General features: G+C 42.4%; 1 protein-coding gene across 2 annotated transcripts in view; it reads right to left on the reverse strand.

Annotated features, from left to right (window-relative positions):
- Window positions 1-5839, reverse strand: part of PRKAR1B (protein kinase cAMP-dependent type I regulatory subunit beta) — a 539030-nt gene that overhangs the window by 65440 nt on the left and 467751 nt on the right. The gene's annotated exons all lie outside the window — the stretch shown is intronic.

Below are 5839 nucleotides of genomic sequence, written 5' to 3' on the forward strand. Positions count from 1 at the left end.
GTGTCACTGTCGACAGTTCAGAAGGCTTAATCCACTTTGGAAGGGCTGAGATGCCAGCAAATTTCATGCACTTCTGCAAATACATTTTGGGTCTCCCAATTATACTGAATGGGGAGGGAGCAGAGCTTTATCTTTAATGGATCTAATTTGCTCCCAAATAACAAGTCAAATTGAAAAGATACAGAGTGGCTTGGGAACAGATTGGGGTGCTTACCTAAGCTGCAGATACAGATACAAGCAGAGTCTTTTGGTCAATACAGACACCTATAATTTATTTTTAAAAACTAAGGATGAATGGTAGGTCATCGGGAATTGCTTCCCCATAGCAATTATGTATGTGCTGTTGTTGCTACACTCTGTGTGTGTGTGTGTGTGTGTGTGTGTGTGTGTGTGTGTAGAAATAGTTTTTAACTGTTTTTATATATGTAACTGTTTTATCTTGGTTATTATATTGTACATCACTTCTGGGATGCCTCATGGGAAGCAAGTCATAAATGAAATGAAATGAAAATATGTTGGCTAGAGAAGGGAGTGTTAGAAGGTCCTAAAACGTCACAATATCCTTTCATTTCATCCCTACCTGTGTCTCTTCTGCTCAATGGAACATTTCAACCCAACTTAAGTTGTGCTCTATTGCCCTCTAGTGGTCAACCCTTTTAAAGAAGGAACATCAGCTGACAATTCCATACACTTTTGCGGGCACAGATATCCTTTCTCTCCTCCCCCAATGGCCTTAATGTTTGTTTTTCCCGTAGAAGCCAAAAATAGCAACACCTTTCCGCCAAATAAATCTGGTTTCCATCTCACTGCATCATACCAACATGGTGCAGTCGCTGGAGAGATACACAAAGAAGCAACAGCGGTCATATCTAGAGTCCACGCCATACATGAAAGCACATTTAAAAGCTTGTGGCATCTCCCAAAGAATCATGGGAACTGTAGTTTGTTAAGGGTGCTGGGAACTGTAGATCTGCACAAGGTAAAGTACAGTTATCGGGATTCTTTGGGAGGAAATCCATGCACTTTAAGTGAGTTTTCAGTGACTGAGATCAAATTGCAGTGCACCCCTCTAACCAAAGGATGTCTGCAAGAACGTGAAATTGCAAGGAAGGGCATCTAAAAACCCATGCATTTGTGTAAAAAGCAAACACAAATATGTTCTGTTAGAGAAAGTGGCCTGCAAAGTTGTGTATGTTAGGCAAAACTAAATGCAAAAATGTGTCTATTAAGAGAAAGTTGCCCTAAAATGCTGGCAGATTTTCACAAGGACTGGAGAGAGAGAAAATATTTACTATTAATGTGTTGCAAAATATATTGTTATCAGATTGCACCATCTAGAGGAGAACAGGTGAACATTATGGCATCTCACTGAATGACTGATAGTCAGAGTTTCAGGGGGAAAAGGCTGATCATGAACTCAGAGCTGGTGGACTTCAGTGCTGAGATGTTGAGTGGCTCCCTGGATTGACTCAGCTCTTATCCAGATTTATTCTCCTCTTAGTCCTCACAGGCACACAGGAAACTGCCTTTTACTGAATGAGACCAATTGAGGCAACCGGCTTGGTATTGTCTAAACAGACTGGCGGCAGCTGTCCAAGGTTTCAGCTAGGAGATTGTCCCCTGCATTGCAGAGATTGTTTTTAATGGCTTTTAACATTTTAAAATGTTGTAACCTACCGCGGGACCTTACAGACCCTCCAACTTTTCCCAGATGGAAATAGGGACATTCTATTCTACATCAGGAAGCTTCTCCCATGTTAGATCTTGCTACACACATGGGCTTTATATGCACATAGGTATCTGTCAGTTTGAACCAGTTACAGCCTCTCCACCTAACCTACCTCACAGGATTGTTGAAAAGAAAACGTGTTTGAGGGAAGGGATTGTGTACAACAACCTCAGCAGATAAATGGAATGAAATAACATTTTACTGTAAGCTGCCTTGAGTCCCTGCCAAGGAAAAAGGCGGGATATATTACTACTAATACTAATACTAGGCTCCATTTACAAAAAGGAATAAACATTCCACACATTTCCTTAAAAATTGCTGTCTGCTGAAGCATTGCCATTATAGAATTTTAAATGGATTGGTGACATTTTTCTTCAAAATTATAGGAAGGGCTTCATATGCCAGCTTCACCATTTCCTTCCTTTGGTGCAGGTATTTTATTTTCAGTATAAACAGAAAATTTTTGCACCTACACACACACACACAGAGAGAGAGAGAGAGAGAGAGAGAGAGAGAGAGAGAGAGAGAGAGAAATTGGGACACTTAGAGGGTATGACCTGATGGTGAAGGCGAGGCAATAAATAAATTAATAATACAGTGGTACCTTGGCTCTCAAACTTAATCCGTTCCAGACGTCTGTTCCAAAACCAAAGCATTCCAAAACCAAGGCGTGCTTTCCCAAAGAAAGTAATGCAAAATGGATGAATCTGTTCCAGGCTTTTTTTAAAAAACCCCAATATGATAGCCATGTTCAAATATATAAAAGGATGTCATATAGAGGAGGGAGAAAGGTTGCTTTCTGCTGCTCCAGAGAAGCGGACACGGAGCAATGGATCCAAACTACAAGAAAGAAGATTCCACCTAAACATTAGGAAGAACTTCCTGACAGTAAGAGCTGTTCGACAGTGGAATTTGCTGCCAAGGAGTGTGGTGGAGTCTCCTTCTTTGGAGGTCTTTAAGCAGAGGCTTGACAACCATATGTCAGGAGTGCTCTGATGGTGTTTCCTGCTTGGCAGGGGGTTGGACTCGATGGACCTTGTGGTCTCTTCCAACTCTATGATTCTATGAGCCCTACTTTGCTGTGGGCCTCCCACAGTCATCTGCTTGGCCACTGTGAGAATACGTTGGGCTAGATGAACCAGTGCCCAAATCCAACAAGGCTGTCAGTATGTTCTCTGAATTACTGGTCAATGGGGAGAACCTGGAGAATTGCATTGCTGAATGACGAGGAAGCATCAGTGACCATCGTTCTTCAATCTTGATTTCCCCCGATGTTGCTAGGCTACAACTCCCAACATCCACAGTCAACTTTCCCAATGGTCCAGGATAATGGACATTGTAGTCCCACAACATCTGGGGAACCGAGGTTGAAGAACACTGAGTTAGTCTAACCAAGGGTGATTTCTCAGCAAACATGTATTGTGTTCATTTTCAGCTGTATCTGCCGCTTCTTCCATCTCAAACCTTTGTCACCTGCTGGGCTATAAAATCATCTCTCCCACACTCAGTTTTAGGTGTCAACTTAGAGATAGAATTAATCGCTGCCAAGACTTGCTTCAAGGGTTGGAGTGTTTCTTGATTCACAGGTGATCTCCACTTTGTAGGATCTTTTTCACAGGTCACCGGTTCCGCTGCAAATCACTCGAGTGTGTCTGAAGAATATATTTATTAATAATGAAACAGTGCGTGTTAATGCCTTGATGATAGAGTGATTAATAATTTGTTTCCTCAGATGTCACACTGCCGAACGATGAACGGCTTCCCTGCTGATTTAGAGGTAGATGTGAAAACTTGGTTTGAATTTTAAAAGAACTGCAGTAAATCTGCGTCAAAAAGCCCACCAAATATATTCGGTCAGATCCACCTGGCAGTGTGAACATAAAAGATGCAGCTGTAGGCCCAGCTTACAGACATCAGAAATCACCATCACACACAAATGCTTCTGAAAGTCTCCCACACTCAATTTCTCTCCCGATTCTGGCATTCCCCATTATATAGACTAATATTGTAACCTTTCCTTATAGGCGAGTTACTTAATTATTATTAAATTTATATACTGCCTTTCATCCGAGGATAACAGGGCAGTTTGCAGCTTAAAAAGTGTTTTGGCTTGTGCATTGTATGGAAAGGATGGAGTGGGGTGAATTAAAGTGAATTTGGTAGGTTCACATTCAAATATGAACTGAATCTAATTTCTCTCCCATCCAGTGCTTTTTTTCAAAAAAAATGTTTAGGGGTACTCTCATTTTGACTCAAGAAATGAGTTTTATAGTTCAAATCAGGAAAAATAAATATGGTAAATGGACAAAAGTACAAAGATTCACAAAATGTTTAGGGATATGCATACCCCCGCACCCCCCATCGCTAAGAGACCCTGAGGTAGGCCTGTTCAGGACAATATCCAGGTGTTAAAATCTTCAACGTCATTACTGCTGTCTTCTGTTCAGTTCCCAGAGTAGTCCCATTACAATTAATGGACCTTCATGCTCATTAATTACAACTTAGCACCTTTAACCCAGACAGTGTTTGAAACAGAGTGCTGTGATCTGACAGGCCTTTAAACCAGAGAACAGTCCTGCTTAATGTAGGACACAAGTCCTGCAAGTATACTAAGTATACTAAGGCAAACTGCTTGAAACAGCAAAGTTAGGAACCGACCTTTCCCCTACAAACATCTGTGTACCCTGGACAAGGGGAAGACGTGAATCAGATTCTGGTACAAATTCCCCTCAGATACAGGCTAAATTAATCCACAGAACAGGAAGAGCAAAACCACAAAAACTCCAAACTCCCTGTCCTGTCATAACTGGGGGAAAGGTTAGACTAAGCGTCACTGGAAGCATCAGAAAGCAGAACTTGAACCCTGTGCTTGACCAGTGCTTGACCAGGAGCTGGTAGCGTGACAACAGCTTGCTGATTGGCTGATTCTCGCTGACAATATTGTGAGACCCCCATGGTTGTCTCATGATCTATGATTTGCTGTGATTTGCTCAGGTATAAAGACCTCTGGATTTCTGTCAATCGGGGTCCCAGTTCCTTTTGGAAGCGATTCCAAACTGGGTCCTTATTGCCTGGCAATAAACTTCACCTTCTTATTCTCCATTGCTGAGTCTGTTTGATCCTTATTTTGCACCTAGCCAGAACCACTAACTTTCATGTGCTTCAAGACGTCCCCATTTCCTGCGGACAGTCCCCTGATTTACAAATCAGTCCCCTGACAAAATCCATGTATTTAGCAAGAAGTTGAAAAGTGTCCCCGGAGTCATTGAAAAAAATATGGTAACCTTAGAGTATACCCCGGCACAAAACATCTGCTCATTTTATTTTTAAGCGGGAAAACTTTGATGCAGGTTTGAAATGTTGGTACACAATGGGTATTCCTGGTAGCTCTCCATCCAATTCCATGTAATGATTTGAGCAATAAACAAGGGTGATTTCAAAAGGAATGGGTATACTGTTATAAAACACCACTTCAATCTTCAGTCAAGAGTTCCTGTGGAAGACCTTCCTTTCTCCCTGCAACCCTAGTGGCAGAGCTGGGGGAACTCTGGCCATTCAGATGTTGTTGGACTCCAACTCCCATCAGCCCCTGCCAGCATGTCCAACCATTGGGGATGATGCGAATCATGGTCTACCAACATCTGGAGGACCACTGGTTTAGGAGATGTTCACAAATTACCAATTCCTGAGAAGGGATTGACTGGTGCCCAAAATGACGAGGTATCTCTAAACTGCAAACCACCAGCACACCAGGAATGGCTATAAATGCCGAGCTGAGACCCTAGGAGGGAAGAAGGCCTGTGTGGGCCAAATCCTGCCCAGGGCATCTGGAAAATTCAGATGTGGAGTGATTATCCTCCCCCCCCTCTCCATTTAGCTTCATATGTTGAGCTTCAGGCTTGCAGAGTGTAATTTCATCTTGCAGAACTCATGTTAGATCACAAGACACACCTGCCTTCAAACAGAAGGGCATGTCTTTAATCAAAGCTGCTCCTTCGTAGCATGGAGATTTTGTATCGATAAGGCAAAGTGCAGAGACCCTTTTCCTCCCTCGCCTCCTTTGAATTCCATGGCGTTAAAGGAGGAGATATGCTTCATTTCCTGATTAAC

The sequence above is a fragment of the Podarcis liolepis genome (genome assembly GCF_965112155.1).
Source record: "Podarcis liolepis genome assembly, chromosome: 14".
NCBI classification, from domain to species: Eukaryota; Metazoa; Chordata; class Lepidosauria; order Squamata; family Lacertidae; genus Podarcis; species Podarcis liolepis.